Consider the following 17,297-nt stretch of genomic DNA (forward strand, 5'->3'; position numbering starts at 1 on the left):
TGTTAATTCCTTTTAGACTACTTTGGCACTCTGTGTGTAAGACTGACCATCCTGAAAACCATGGCATTACCACTTATGCAGAGGGCAAGACCAGCAATGAAAATAAAAGATGAATCCGTATTTATTTTGCAGTCTAATTAGATTGCTTTCTTTAAAGTAGATGACAACAAAAAACTTTGATTATTAAATGCAACTATTTACAATGTGCACAAAACTGATGATCAGCATCCCCTCCACACTTAGAACATAGGATATTTTATATTATAAAAATATATTTCATATATTTTTGCATATTTTTACACATGTAATTCCTCTTTACATAGCATCCTTTATTAACTTGAATGTGTCTGAAGATGTAGAAGTATTAAGTGTATTTAAACACTACAGTATTTAGCAAAGGACATATACAGTAGTAATAAAGATGTCTGATTTAAGTAGTAGGTATTTTTCCTGTCTACAGAAAATGTCATATTTGGGTAGCAAAGGGCAATACCATCTCACCCAAATGCCATTATGCTGAATGTAACCAGCCACACCGCGGTGAGACCATAGTCTGTAGTGTTGATATCAACACCTCTTAAAGCCTATCCACTAAAATCTGAGACCAGGATGAATACACCATTTCAAACTCCCTAATGAAAATTCAGAAGTCTATCATCCTCTGCCATATTAAAACTCTTAAGAATGGATCTTACATCAGTCCGATCCTCACTGAAGACACTAGAGTTTAACCATCCTGACTATAATATTAGGTTTTCTTTATCATGTTAAATTTGCCATCCAGTCTTCACCATTTTTATTATCATGGTATCTGCATTTCTAAGGAGTCTGTCATTCTAGGTTTTCAGTCATTTGGATTACAGTTTTTAAAATTTTCCTGTATATACATAAACACATTTTCCCTGCTCTCCTTTTTGATGCTAATTTTCATATAAAGTAAGGACAAATAGTCAGTTTTTTATTACGGAAGATACACAAATATGCCTTCCAGTTTATTTTAAGGTGAAGTCTTTTGCAAAGACAAAAGCTGTGTTACAGTTAAGCAATTACAGAAATCTGTGCGATACTTCTAGTAGTTTAATTGCAACATATAGGAGGAGATGTAATATTACTGTCACTGAGTAATACTCATCTAGCTTTCTTTGAAGCCAATGGTAGACTACTACTGCCATCAGTCAGAAACAAATTAGACCTTGAATTTGGACCCATTTAAGTAAATTGCTTGTTAGCTTCTCCCATCAAAACTGCAGTTGAGCCTACCATTGCCAGGCTGAGATAAGACTCACATTCATTTAGAGAGGCAAAGCAGAAGTGTAACGGTTGCAGAATACGAATTGTTTTGGCTTCTCTGCTTCCTTCAGCCACCCCCACAGAGGAGAAGGCAGGCAAGGCAAGGCAAAACCAGCCAGCACACAGCTCTAGCTGATAAGAAATAACGGTCTCTAGCAGCCCAGAATTGCCATTGCTGGACATGCACCGAGTTTGCAGGGTCTCAGAACAGAGGCTTGCATGCTTTGCTCTGTCCAAACTTGTCTTGGCCTGCCTGGAGCTTCGTTTTTACTTGGTTGTCAAGTTTTCACTTAGTTTTCATGCAATCCAAGTGCTGGATCATAAGGTGCATCTTTCTTCGACCTCTACAAAAGCCCAGAGACCTGCAAGAGAATCCCAGAAGGATGGAAGCACGTACAAACTCCAAGCACTGTCCCTGTTGTCCTCGCTAAGAAATAACTGAGAAGCCAATACAGGATTCCTCATAGATTTTATTCCTGGAGAATACAATATGGTCTTTTCTCAGCACATTTACCAAAATGAATATAAAATTTGCCCATTCCACAAACCTCGTAAAAAGCTCAGCATGCAATAAAAGGGTTAATAAGTCAGCTTCTCCTCTGCCTGTAGACATTAGTTTTTATGGCTAAATGTTAAATTTTACAGTTACATACATTTTATATGCACTGATTTTTACTGCCTAGGTAGTTCTGCATTTGTGAATCATCTTCAGATCCTTTAGCGATTTGAAACTAGGAATGAAAGTTAAAACACTGAATGGTACTAACATAGTTTGTTTTGTTTTGTTTTTTTAAAAAAAGCAACTTACAAATCATTAAATTCAAGGCACAGTTAAAAATTCTAATTTTCAGAAAAGAATGTTTAAACTAATGAATACCTGATGTGACACATATACCAGTGAAATCAGCATAGACATATAAAGGACTAAAATTTGTACAAAATTAAATATATGAAGAATAACTCAAGAATGAGACAAAGAGCCTTTCCTATACATACATACTTCTTAGACACTTTTTTAAAAATCAAACTCATCTTCCCAAAAGACAAGTGAAACTGCAAGCTCTAATATAAACATCATTTTCCCCTACACCCTCACTAAAACATTTCTGTAATTTCCAAACAATGCCATGTGTTCTGCTACCAAATTGGATCAAGAAGCTCATGCAGCTTATCTATAATGTTGTTGTCAGAACCGTTTATGGAACATATATTTCATCTGCAGGGGCTATGTCTTGAAACACAGCTTATTATTCTGGGCTCCCGGCAACGTTCAGCGCTTTGGATTCAAAAGCTGCTGACAGTTCATTTTCATTTCTCAGTCTCTGTATTTCTGTGTTTAAATCCAGTCGCGTCCTGGCAAGCTGACGACTCGGGGAGCGCACCTTCAGTAAAGACATGGAGGAAAAGATTTTTATTAGCAGAAGATAACCATCAAACTAAATTACACCATGACTCTTTAAGGACAGATAGATACATTTGGGTGGAAATGTAAAAGTAATTGCCATAAAACTCATCAGAAAAATATGCACTTCTCATATGATTTTCAAGTGATATAGCCTTCTTGCTAGCTACAGGGCAGCCAAAATAATCCTTCATTGGAGAAACAACCACTGGATGTATATTTATTAGCTACCTAAATAATTTGAAAAGGAAGCAAAAATAATTAGGATCAAAAAGTGAACAGTCTGAAAGCTGAAATATACCATCAAATGCAGGAGTGAGAATTAATACAGACTTAATCTTGTAAAGTGTTGATCTCTGAATCAAGTCCAGCAAGCCATTTAAGCACACTTTCTAACTACAGACATATAACATGAGATCCATCAGGGTATGACTGCAGACAGTTATTTTAGAGAGGCATTGAATAGAGACACAGTACCCAGCATCTTGCAGGATTGCACCCTTTATGCTCATTTGATTTGTTCTGGAGTGTAAGATTTAGCTGCATATACCTTCCAAATATACACCACCTACAGACAGAGAGGCATAAGCATGCAGATCCAGAAGTCTGCTTCTCTACTGTTGTGGTTTAACCTGACAGGCAGCTAAACACTACACAGCCCAATCCCCTGCAGTGGGATGCAGGAAGGAATTGGAAAAAAGGTTAAACTAGTGGGTTGAGATAAAGGCAGTTTAATAGGACAGAAAAGGAAGAGAAAATAATAATGATAAAAGAATACATAAAACAAGTGACACTCACCACCCACTGACCGATGCCCAGCCAGTCCCTGAGCAGCAGCTGCTCCCCCCTCCAACTCCCCTGCTTTATTGTTCAGCATGACATCATATGGTATGGAATATCCCTTTGACCAGTTGAGGTCAGCTGTCCTGGATGTGTCCCCTCACAGTTTCTTGTGCACTCCCAGCCTCCTTGTTGGCAGGACAGAACGAGAAGTTGATAAGTCCTTGACTTAGTGTAAGCACTGCTCAGAACAAAAACATCAGTGTGTTATCAACATTATTCTCATCTTAAATCCAAAACACAGCACTGTACCAGCTACTAGGAAAATTATCTCTATCCCAGCCAAAACCAGGACATCTGCTTATATAATGGCTATTACAATTTAAGTGTTTGTATAGCCACAATTTAGAGGCAGAGTTTAAGTGATACTGTTTTTGTTAAAAGCACCTCCAGTCCACCCATAACATGAGTCCTTTTAAAATTAATTCTTCAACCTCTGTGAAAGCTTTGTCCCTAACCAGGTACTTTTTTCATCATTCTCCATTTTTTTGTTTGCTTATTAGCAATAACTACCACAACTTGTCTATCACGCAAAGCTGTTAAAAGAGAATTATATGTCATAGAAAATGCTGGACATTTCATAGGGATTATTGCATGTCTTTAATTTCTTAGTAAATTCAGGTGGATTTAGGGGTAGGCAGGAGTTCTGTTGCAAGGATAAAAGTTGACAACTGCTATAAGCGTTTTGGACTTCAAGGATGATGTGCAAGTGGTAAGTATGAATAGATTCCAGCATTCCCAGGTATTTCTTATAAATGTAAAATGAAAGCATAACATGATTTCATTATATTCAACACCAATTTCCATTTTAACACTATTAAATGATTAGTGGATCATGACAGGTGATCCTGATAATTCTAGCTGTCTAATGTCTTCTCATGAAGTTCTTGTTTTCAGGGGCTTATATTTTGCTAAACACAACCATTTAGGCTATATTTTCCTTCTTTACTCTAGCTGGTTATGTTTTTGGTTTGATTTTTAGGTTTTGGTACAGCCAGTTCAGCTGTTTCTGAGAAGTATGGGGTAAAAAGGTCAATAACTTTACAAAAGCTTGACTAGTATTTTAGATGGTTTTTTTAGTGTGTTATTTATGTTTACATTTATCATCAGGGAAATGCAACTTTGCAAAACCTGCATTGTGCCCATGAAAAAACCCTACTTTGGACAAATGATAAGATTCTAAAAAAAAAGTATTTTTCTTATATTTATAGATATTATATTTTTGTCTATATAACCATCTTTTGTATTTTTATATAAATACAGTATGTAACAAATATTTATATATATATATAAACCTCACATTTGTACGCATGGTGATTAGCAGAACTTAATGGATGCTTGCTGAAAATATCACTGGGCATCCCATCTGCACTGAGCATGCTTTGTCCCCCCTGAAACAACTTACAAATACCAGGTATAGCATGCTTGCTGTCAGGAAAAGATTCATAACTCTGAGTGAATTTTCACTGCAGAAATCACCCTCTGACCAGGGAAATAAACAGTTAAACTGAGGGCAGAGTGGAAATCTTCTTAGCTCTAAGGAATTTGTTCCTCTGAGTCTCTGCTGCTCCAGTACAAAGCGCGCTTCCCTGAGCTTCCCAACCCTGATCCCCCTCCTTCTGTCCTGACCTGCTGGTTTTTGCCAGCCCACACCACTGCTGGGTGGTTCACAGAGGGTCAGCGTGGAACTGCAGAAGCCAGCTCCGTTATTCCTCTGTTGTAAAGAGTTGACTCAGTACTGTATATTCCAACAGAAATTAGTCCACATTGCTAAACTGCTGACTTAATACCCCAAATGCACTACATGCCTATCAGTAAAAAAACAGAGAAAGATTCAACTCAATAACCAAGAACTGAACCCACAGCTCATGATCTACATTATTGTCCTATGATTGACACACTGATCTCAGCAACCCCCAAGGTGTCCTTCAAACCTTTGCCAGGCAGCTGGTCTCTGTGTTACCAGCCTCTTCCTGAATTCATCTAGTGGAAGTCTGGGCTGTATAACTAAATGTCTTTAGATCAGCACTACCAACTGTCATTTGTGGATCTACTAAACTGAATTAGATGTGATAAAATAATTTAATTATTTTTCTTAAGAGATTTTAAATGTGTTAGAAGACTACATTTTCTGTAAGACTGAGTATTCCAAGTTAGGAAATATGAAGATTAAGGTTGCTCCTTATAAACTGTCACTTAGGAAGAGATGTGCTGGACTGATAAGCTTTAACTGTGCCATCCCTGTTATCTGGAAGTGTCTCCCTGCAAGTGAGTTTGATGTGGATGACATGGGCAACAACAAGTATAGCCTGAAAGGCTGTAACTACATGAACACATAATAGTTGCCTGAACTGACCACCACTTTCATCAATGAGAATCACTGGAGATTAGCACATGGCTGCAAGAACAGAGAAAACTCATTTATTTTAGCTCTTTAGAAACACAGGAGTGACTGATTCAGCTCTTGTCCCTTTCACAGAATCACAGGATGGGTGAGGTTGGAAGTGACCTCTGAAGGTCATCTGATCCAAGCCCTCTGCTCAAGCAGGGTCATCTAGAGCCGATTGCCCAGAACTGTGTCCAGATAGTATTTTAATATCTCCAAGGTGGGAGACTCTACAACCTTCCTGTGCAACCTGTGTCACTGCTCGGTTACCCTCCCAGTGAAGAACTGTTTCTTCATGTTTGGAGAGAACCTCTTGTGTTTCAGTTTGTGCCTATTGCCTCTGGTCCTGTCACTGGACACCACTGAAAAGAACCTGGCCCTGTCCTCTCTGCACCCTCCCTTCAGGTAGCTATATACATGGATAAGATCCCCCTGAGCCTTCTCTTCTCCAGGCTGAAGAGACCTAGTTCTTTCAGCCTTTCCTCATCAGAGAGATGCTCCAGACCCTTAATCATCTTCATGGCTCCTCATTGGACTCTCTCCAGTATGTCCATGTTTCTCTTGTACTGGGGAGCCCAGCACACTTCATTTGTGGCCTCACCAGGGTTGAGTCTGGGAGAAGGATCACATCCTCGACTTGCTGGCAACACTAACAACATTAATTTGTGAGATTGTATCATAATCAGGGCAAGCAAATTATAGCTCTAACTTTTAAGGACTAAATAGTCCTGGTTTTGCTTTTTCCTAAATTCTGTCTTCTTCATTTTTCTATCCTAACTTTTGAAAGTAGCATTCTGAAAGTACATAGCATTTGTAGGCACAATTAATAATATATATGTACTGGTAATACAATGCCAGTTTTGGATTTAACTCTTAACAATTCTATAATCCAAAGTCATAAATTGCATGTAAATATTTAATTACACACATTTAATTGGACCAGGAATGTGCCTTTCTCTGATGTAGACTTATGAAATTGACTGTAAAAAGGAATACTACTTGACTCTTCTTTCTTTTTTATGACAGTATAAAGCATTGTCAGTGTTTTAATATACTGAATATTATTAATGTTTAACTGGAGTGTACAACTTTTTTATTAGAACTTTGAATAATTGCTTCAAATTAAATTTAAATTATTTTTTAAATATGACAACGCTATGGACATTTCACTTTCTCAGAATGCTCTTAAAAGGAAAGTTAAGAGCAGAAATATATACTGGAGATTTAGCATTTGCTAACATAGTAGAAGCATTACTGAAGAAACTTGGCTTTCAAAGGGTCAGTGTTAGCTTCTTCCTAAGTTTTACTTGGAGTAGATTCTTCAAAAAAGAAAAAAGCACCAAGCAAATAAAGAAACTATAGAATAAATGAAATAAACGTGCACCATATTGCCTGGTGAGGAGTTCCATTTATGAATGCCAGCAGCATAGAGGCAACCTTCTTGGTCCATAAGTCTTCTAAGGCAAGCTGTCTCTGGCCACCATGCTTCAGGCAGATGGAAAAGAAACAGTGTGCTGGAAGAGAGCCTTGGCAAGTCCCCTGTGGTATGTTCAGAGCTACTCATGGGGCCCTCACCACCTGCTATGCTGGAGTTTGCTGCCTGAAAAGCCCCTCTTGCAGCACGTACCCCATGCCAAACTCCTCGACTTCTCAGCTTGAACTGTCTGTGACAGGGAGGTCCCAGGGCATTTGTTTGGTTTGAGGGGCTGAAAGCTGGGAGGCAGCACTAGCACAGGAGCTTCTTCATCAGCTGCTTCCACTCTAATCAAACCTCTCTTCTGCGCCTGGACAGTAGTTCTTCACCCTAACTGGCCTCTGCCCATCTGACAAGTACTAAGATAAACTCATCAATTAGATGAAACAAGTAAGGTGATTACCAGAATGATTGGATTTAGCATTAGTGACTTCTTGTAATCTCAACATTTTTCTCACTGCATCTGCTGGCTAGGATCAAGTTTATAACAGCTCAGCTACCTTGAAGTCAAAACCTGATAAAGATTTTTGCTAGGAGAAGGATAAAATCTAAGTTATAGCTTAAACTAACTACACAGTCAGTGGGGATGCCACAGCTCAAGTCAGACTTTATCTGCTGTTAAATCCAACCCCTGCCTTACATTAACTGAAGCAGTCTGCATAAACCTAGTGTGGTTTCGCAGCACACATCGGTGCTGCTTGCTGCAGGGACATGCAGATACCTGAACTACTTTTAAATAAAAAATACGGGTAGGAGAAGCCATACTGCGACAGTGTAAGAGAGCTCCACGTGGATAAATTTTACTCAAGACTGCTGATGCAAAACACAGCACTACTGCAACCCGTTTGCTTTCAGCACTCAGCCTCCCTCATTTACAGCTTGCCTTGGATAGTTTTGACGCCACACCAGAATATGGCCCTGGAGACAAACGTTTACAGAGTATGATCCCTCCACTCTCATCTCACCTCTCCATAACACATTATGTGTTTATTTATGTTTGATTAAGCAGAAGTATTAACAGGTTGGAGCTCTGGCCCGGAGGGACAGGGATGGGGACCTGCTGCTTGATGACTGGAGAGGGACCTTACCCAGTCCTCCTCCCATTGCTGAAACCAGCCCCAGGGGAGTCCAGTCCCTCATAGCGGGAAAACATGGCTTTGAAAATGTGTAATTCTGAAATGTTGCATGATTGTTGGGGGGTTTTGTGGTTTGTTTTGTTTTAAATCACAGAAAGCTGTTGGGGTTGCAGCGTGTCCCATCAATCAGCACACCACGCAGTGTCTATATTAAACATCCTACTGAGTCCCATAGGGAGCGTGAAATTGCCGATGACAGAAGATAAGAAAATATTCAGCAGGTTTTGTTAAACAATTTATATGTTAAGGGACTGAAAGGTCAGTGAGCAGAAATTGTGTTTTATCTTCCTTGCATATATATTGCTTGATGATTAGGTCAAAAATGTTACAAATACAGATGTGAGTGAAAAATATGACTATTCATAGGCAGAGATGGGAAAACAGAGGGGTTTATTACACTGTTCATTTTAGTCCCTGCACAACAGATTCGGAGAATGGTTGTGCATTGCTAGAGAACAGGGAGCTGCTTTTCTGTCTCTTATGGGTATTTTCAATCTTCTGCCTTACCATACCTGCAAAGCTTGGGTAAAATTACTAGTATAATACATTTTTTTATCAATTCTTTGTCACCTCTAGTGCAAAAATGCATGAAGAGCTAGTTCGTCCTTCAATTGGCGATATTAGGCAAGTGCAAATTAGTTACATTTCCATCCTATTGACTGCTAAGGGGTTTGATCTTGTCTTCAGACATTTGCAGGGATGGGTGGTGCCTCAGTAGACCTGATAAGACTGGTTGGATAATTAGTGCTGAAAAATCTGTAATTTGTGTTTCCTGTTTCATGGAGTAGATGTATACTGGCTTTTCTGGAAAAACAATTCATCAAAGGAAATACCAAATTCAGACCTTCTATGTGGGGACTGTGCTTTGCCTCACCTGAATTGAGTCAGAAGTATTTAGTAATGAAGCTTGTTACACTGAATTTAAGAGTAGTTTTCATTTCAGCAAAAAGATATGAAAAAGAATAAAGAATTTTTAATGCATAGGGCAGGCAACTGGGCACAAGGCATTTCTGGGCTTTTTGCCCAGATCTGTCATTGGCTTCTTGATTATATTTTATGGGTCTATTTAAATTTTTTAGGGGAAAAAAAATGCAATAATCAGAATGTTAAGAAAATGGGGAAGTTTGATTCACTGCAGCATGACCTGTAGGGTCATGTTGCAGGCTGGGTTAGGAGACCTTCAGTGTATTGTGGTCCTTCTCTACATCCATTCTGCCATTTGTCTTTATTATGTACTGGTTATAATTCTGTGGTCCTCAGGGCAAATATGGTCCATCTGGCTGTAGGTATACAGTGAAAGTAGCAGTGCAGGATAGAGACATCTGTGCTAGCTTTAAACGATATGTCTTATTAAAGAGGACATTAGTACAGGCAAAGTCAACGGGCTTCTCTGAAATGTAGGAAGGTTCGTGCTGACATGGTGAAGATGCGTTTGGCGCCTGAGCTAACTCCAAGCAATGATGCCATATGCAGTATAGTCTTATCCCTGCATAGGAATTTTCTACAGGAATGGTACAAAGAGAGCATCCACCTTGTGCTGCAGGGGACACAGGCAGGGGTCTTTATTGATCCTTGTCACAAACCCCTTTTCTTGATGAATTTGTGTGAATGGGATTTGTAGATACATACCTGTGTGCATACAGAAACAGTTACTAGAAAACGGCAAGAGGAAAAGTACGCATGGAGAGGTTGTGTGAGAAAGTCTCTCAAAAGCTGGTAAACTCTGGAGACCCGTGATCCTGTTGAATCTGAGATAGCTGATAAACTCAGGACAGCAAGAGTCTGCAGTGTTCAAGGCCATCAGCATGCAAGAGCATCAACACCAGGTTTTATAACTCTGACCATAGCCAAGGCAGCAGCGGTTGCTAGACACATACACAGATCACAGGCTACAGGGTTGATATACACGTGGGGAAGGAAGGGACTTCTCAACACCTTCCCAAAAACCACTGGTGCATCAGTATGGCCCTCTTCTCAGTAAACACCCACCCTTCCCACTGCTGCTCTGGCTGGGTAAAATGAAGGATTGAGGGGGATAATTGAGTGGACAGTATCAACAGTTACCTGCTGTTAATAGTAACAGTTTGATTCTACTATTAATAATGGCTTAATTAATAAAATGTGTTCCAGTAAATATTGGTGGTATCTGTATCTGCCCCTGACTGTTTCTCCTCTCTGGTAAATTTAGCTCCTTCTCCCCCATAGTTGGAGACAAGGAGGCAATGCAAGGAAGCTGTCATACTGTCCTTGCAGGGGATGGGGGAGGAAGGGACGATGCTTGGGGTGCAGAGAGGCAGGAAGAGAGGAAGGCTTTTACAGGGGCAGGGAAGAAGTGGCCAGCAACATACCCCAGGTATCCTGGGCTCACAGGTCACTCATGACATCTAGGTACTGACAGAAATATAATACATATATTAACAATAATCGTGGCATAAAATTACCAAGATCCTTGGACGGATGGTGCTACAGACTGTTCTGCCTTTTTCATTCAGTGAGTAAAGCAGAAATAAGTGGGTAGTCATGTAGATTACTGAGTATTCCCGTCCACAGATGACTTTTTGCAGAGACTAACTCATTTTTGAATGCAGTTTAACTTCTGGAAACAGAACACCTCAGTCCACAGAATTCTTCTCTCATTAATAGTGTTAATTGGCTCATGAATGGACAATAAAATCTTTGCCTTTATATTCTCCAGCCCTGTTGCTAAGAGCTATATACAGTAACAAACTGTTCTCATAAATTTTCACATTTTTCTTAGCTAAAATCCCAACAGAAAGAAAAAAAAAAAAGTCTGCTGACATTGATAAAGAATTTCAAAAAGCTCCTATGGTTTTTGCCATTCCAGGCTGCCAGTTTATAGTCTGGGAACATTATCGCAGCTTCATTTCCACAACAAAAAGGCCCCATTCTTTTCTTAAAGGTTTGACCGTTCATCCTGTCCTTGGTGTTTTGCATCAGAAATGCACTTGTGTTGTCAGCCTTTCTATTAGCACTCACTTATCGAGGGTGCCAAAGAAAAGTCTAAGGAAAGGACAAGTGTCTAACAGGTTACTATAGTTTCTTTTGTGCTCTTAAAATGTGCAGACTTCAGGCGTCTAAAAATGTAATTAACATTTGTGCATATGATAAATTTAAAAACTGGGTGAACTTTTCACACTTGAATGTTAACAATTTCCATTGCCTGTTCTCCAGCAAATTTCAATCGATGGTTATTTTTACTCTACGGAATTTTGCTGGGGTGTAATCCTGCTGGGTTGTACTGTGCATTTTATAGACACAGAACAGGAAACAGCCATTTAAATTTTCAATGCAAATCCGGCAAAATAGAAGATATTTTCCCCCCAAAGGTGAAAGAAAAGGATTTCAATTATTGCAGGCTGGCAGGTGGGAGGCATCTTGCTAATATTACATTATTGAGTTCTTTCTTTCTTTCACTGTCATTCTATATAGTCGTTTAGTTACATGTTATGAAAATGTATGAATAATCCACTCTTGCTACATCAATTTACTGTGCAAAACACAGTCCCATGATCTTGGAAACATTTAAAGGTACAGCAAAATTAATGAAGTCGAGGATGGAGAGATCAGACACCTAGAGATTTCACGTAACAGTGTTCTTCCACCAAAATTCCCCAATTAAATTCCCAAACAGACTAATCATCAACGAAAATTATCATCTTATGGTTACCTGATGTCCTAAAACAAGTGAGTCCAATGGTTTTAGTGTCATCTAGTTTAAAGCATACTGGTGTCTGTATCACAAAACTGTATATCTGATTAAAATTGATTAGTTTCATAATAAACTATTGTAACTAATTTGCTAAGTTAAGCAAGGAGGGTACGATACGCTTGAATGATCTGCAAATGTTAAACCATACTATCCTGCAGTCTAAAGTATTGTAAAAATAGAATATGGTACCCTGTGTGGGTTTTGAAATGATTTGCAATTACTATAACCTATATTACAATGAATGTTTGAATATATATATATATATATATATGGATAAAATATAAAGTATGCCATTTGGTTGGAACAATGTAACCACTTCTCGGAAACCTCATCACCTAGAGCTAATAGGTAACCAGTTCTCAGAAACCTCATCACCTAGAGTTGATATGTAACTGCCGCTTGAAGAAAAGCCCACCAAAAGATGGGATCATGAGGCTTTTAAAAGAGAGAAAAGTGCACCAAGAGGCCAAGGCTTCGAGACTTTCAAAAGACGCAATAGGAGGAGGACAAAGACCCAAGCAACTCAAAGGACCCAATGGAGAAAGAGCAGGACAATCATCTGACGAGAGAGTATTGGTTAAAGACGGTGGCACAGAAGTATAAAAAATGCTGTGTTTTTGAACTTGGTGTGCGTGTGGTAGGGTTACAGCACTCCGTGCACCCAGCGCTGCTTTGTCTATTGTTTCTCACCCTAAATCAATTGAACCCGATTAAAAAAATAATATATATATATATATACATATATATGTATATATATTTTAAAAATTGGCTCGTTTGATTATAACAGTTTTGTGAGAAAGAGTTGTGATATACAGTTGACAGCCTGGTTGGCAAACTCAGCAGCAAATCCAATAACTATTGCATTAGCCTCTGGTGGCAGCATTTGCAGGTCAGAGTGAGGTAAGACGATAATATCAGGAAATCTACACTGTCCATATTCCATCGTAATAACCTGAACTTCATTCTTGGAGGCTGCCAGGGTGATACCTACCAAAGGTGCTAGTTCACACCAAAGGTGCTAGTTCACACGGTCCTTAAAAATGCAGCTTTGTCTGCAGGAGCATATTACACCAACCTGAACAATTAGAATTAGAAAGAGACAGACTTAAGTCAGTACCACTGAATTTTGTTGACATGTCTCTTTAAAGATTGGTGCCCAAGAGAAAAAAAAATGCTGCCACATAGAATTTGAGAGTAAACACCTCAGCATTTTAATAACTGCAAAAGTCATTTTTGCTGGAATGACATGAACATTATTGCTGTAAGATAAAACAAAGGACAATCCTATAAAACAGTACATAAAAAGACAAAGACATTCTTGACACACTGCTTATTTCAGGCTAAAATGCTGGCTACACGTCCCTGTTGCACTATTTTAATGTTCCCAGTTGGCTTCTGCAGGGAAGTGCTTACTTTTTCTCACGAAGGAATGAGGCTATTCCTTCATCCAACACAATACATACTGGGAACACAGAAAAACTGTCTCCCTATTATCTTTCTTGTCTCCCTATTACCTTTTCACTCCCCATCTCCCTGGTCTGGTGAGACAAAAGGTTACTAATTGCAGATCACTAGTACTGATATGAGATTTTTGGAAAGCAATGTAAATAAATCAATGTTGAATAAAAGGGACGTAATAAATTCAGTTCAGAAACCTCACCCCATTGCATATATCTGTTGTCCCTCTAGTATGTATGTGCTGGTGTTAGGTGTGAGCATCACAACAGCATTAAAGGCATTAATCTACCTAATGTCAGAGATGGGATGAAGAAAAAGGACCCAGAATATTTACTCCTCCCCAAATGTCAAGGAACCTGGAAAGAAAGGACAATGCAATGAAGACCCTGGGAGTCAAATATGCAGGTGGGGTTGTAGGTAAATTCCTGGAGGGTTTTTGGAGGGACAGATTATCCAAGGCATTCAAAAAGATTACAGATTAAGACTCACGAAGCAGGTGAAATGATTGCTGGAAGAAGACATGAGTTTAAAATTTGTTTTAGATAACAGCAAAAGGATGCTTGAAAATGAGGGCAGAAATGGAAAGGTATTTTAGAAATGAAGACAAATCGTCATGGGTACGTTCACTGATGTCACATGTGTAGATGGAGAAGCAAAGGGAGAATTAGAAATCAAAGGTAACAGTAAGACTACAAGACAAGGAGGACAGTAAAATTCTGAACAAACAAAAAAAAGGAGAAAAGAGCATCCTTGGGACAGCTAAAAAAGTCTTGTCTGAAGAGAGTTTGAAATGTCAAAGTAACACCAAAGAAGGTATGTCAGAGGCAAAAATTCACAACAGGAGGAAAAAAAAGTTGTTAGTAACAGAAACTGGTGGGGAGGATGAGTTAGTCAAAATAGAGACTATAAAGATAAAAGGAGGAGAACTGAGGATGAAAATCTGAAGGGTGCCAACAGATAGTGGAGAGGGAGTGGGAGGATCTACCACAGGAGGTGCTGAAGAGAACAGTGTTTGTGGTAAAAGTAGAAAGCAGAAAGCACAGGCTCACCAAAGGATAAGGTGGAAAGGAAGAAGACGTGGAAGAGTGCCAGTGGTCCTGAAGACTGCATTAAGGGAGATGCGAACTGAAAGAAGCCCTCCGGTTTGCCTAGGAAAGAACATCAGTGAAGGGGGTCTCAGCGGATACTAAAACTAGATAATAAAGAAAGTCTGATAAATACTAGCCAGGAATGAATATCTAAAATCTAATTAGGTGTGAGAAAAACTCAGGGTGTAAAGTGCAACTGTGTTTCCAGGCTGACGGAAAGAAACCACAGAACCGAAGCAGGGCAGCAGAGAAACAGCTAAGGAATAAGAGAACAAGGACTGGTTAGGACTGTGTAAAACAGGGAGTAGAGAACAGCAAAGAAATCTTACCCTCCAAGGCACAGCAAGTAAGGGGAGGTTGGATTTAATTGAGAGACAGAGGACATTGAAAAATCAAGGCAGTTTCAAGTGTCTTTAAGGGTATTTTGCTATTTAATATTAGCAAAGGATTGCATACTTCAAAAGTGTCCCCAGCAACTGCAAGATCCAGAAGTCCCAATAGATGTAAAGCCATATATTAAACTGATGTTATAGTTGACCTTGTTTCCTGAAGGAAAGACAAGAGATTAACTTATATGGAAGCTTTCCAGCCACTAAAAGTACAATACAACTAGACAAAATATCATAAAATCTGTCTCAGTTATGGTTTAATCTAGCCATTAGCATCGAACTGAAAATATTTTGGAGAATCATTAGGGTTGATTAATAGATTTACAGGCCCCGTAAATTACAGAATAAAACTCTGTGGGACCCCTATTTTCAGTCTGTCTTTTTCTGAGGAGACTACAGGGGCTACTGAGGCCACACCAGCCTCAAGGCTGAAGTATCAAAGCAGGCTGCTGTTTCTAGAAGATCAACTTACCTGGCATGGGCTGGGAGGAGAACTTGCACATAGATGATTAGTTTAGGAAGTCAGCACAGATCTGTCATAGTTTTCTAGTCATTAAATAATCATGGCAAAGCAGGCCAACTTCCCAGTTTCCAAGCTGCTCGTGGTTTACCAAACAATTTATGTTGCTCAGAAGGGCTGCTGATGAAACAGGCTCTACTTGCAGCTTAGCATCAACTATTTATGCCTTGGGTTCCAAGGCAAGGTGCAGCAATGATGTAGTGTGCTGTACTGGTACACTGGTGCTATACCCGTACTGCCATGAAGGCGACAGTCTCCTTACAGATTCAATAACTATGCCTCGGACACTAAAATATCCATCACTTCAGTGCCAGCACAGCATGCAGCTGCTGTTTGTCACATCCTCATTGTATGCGGTGGAGCATTAGCTGTACTAACAGCATTGCATTAGCTGAGTATAGTATAAGTAGTTGACCTACAGTAACCACTGACTAAGGTTGTCAGGCTGGCTTATGTCTTAATCTGACATATAAAAGTGACTTTATGTATCCAACATTGAAAATGCTAGGGCACTCACTCTCCCTATAATCAACAAGAAATATATCCTTGCAGATGACACCTAACTGCCCTGCTACAGGACAAGATAAAGAAATTGTAAAAAGAGCTTCTAAATGTATTGTTGCCTCTTCCTTGTGTAGAAGAGTACCAAATAATAAATGGTGCAAGAATTAAAAGTGTTTTTAAAAAAAGACCACCAGCTGTTGTATGCCTTAGCATAATTAAGTTCATTTAGTAGGGCAATGACTTATTTCTTCAACAAGACCTCTTGCAGGCTAATCTTGGTAAAGATGTTGAACAAGAAATGCATTTTTAAAAAGCAATCACCCTTCAAATCACACAAACTAAAAGACTGAATTTTAACTGTGCTGAAAATGAGGTTTTTTTATGCAACACAAAATCAGCAACATAGTAGTCAGCTTTCTATTTAAAAATGGCATGGTAGGAGGATGCTTTCAGGGTTTTTTTTTCCAGAGACTACATATTATTTAGTACAGAGATTGCCTCATTAGGAAGCTGAGTTGACAAAAACTTCAGAGAATCTATGCAAATCTATACAATGATACATCTGATGATTAATAGCATGTGAATTTCTCACAACTCAGATCCACTTATATCTAATAAGAGGCAAGAGTTCTGGTAAAACTTCTAGTCAGAAAGAGACCCAGAATCTCTTTCTAGATAACGTTTGGTTTATCTCATTTGCACTGGTCTGTCCTAGGGAGAAATAAAGAAAGATATGATTTCCCTACCCTTGTATCTCATGTAGATGTTGACGGAACTTCTACCTTGCTTTTGAAATCTTCACTCTGAGAAAAGTTAAAGGAATTATAAGAGGACAATAAAATCTGGCAAGATGAAATTTGGTACAAAATGCTTTGAAATCAAAAGCATATATGACTGATGAAGACATAGCATCCTTAGACGCATCAGAAATGTAGAGAGAAGCAGCATTGCATACAACAACTCAAATCTGTAGTTTTTCCTATGATTCAGAAACCAGTCATCACAGCTGAAAAATATCCTGGTCACAGAAATCCAGGGCAAATCCAGGTTGGATTTTAATGACTGGAATTCATTAATATG

At 39.0% G+C, this 17,297-nt stretch overlaps 1 long non-coding RNA gene across 2 annotated transcripts; it reads right to left on the reverse strand.

Moving 5' to 3' along the window:
• Positions 1–1,009: 1,009 nt before the first annotated feature.
• LOC141956788 (uncharacterized) lies at positions 1,010–16,074 on the reverse strand. Of its 2 annotated transcripts, XR_012633017.1 has the most exons (4): positions 15,666–16,074; positions 13,250–13,333; positions 3,491–3,713; positions 1,010–2,672 (listed from the first exon to the last, which is right to left on the reverse strand). It is a non-coding gene; the product is annotated as an uncharacterized LOC141956788 (long non-coding RNA). The 2 variants fall into 2 exon arrangements; XR_012633016.1 differs by lacking the exon at positions 13,250–13,333.
• Positions 16,075–17,297: the final 1,223 nt, after the last annotated feature.

The sequence above is a fragment of the Athene noctua genome, chromosome 2 (assembly GCF_965140245.1).
Source record: "Athene noctua chromosome 2, bAthNoc1.hap1.1, whole genome shotgun sequence".
NCBI classification, from domain to species: Eukaryota; Metazoa; Chordata; class Aves; order Strigiformes; family Strigidae; genus Athene; species Athene noctua.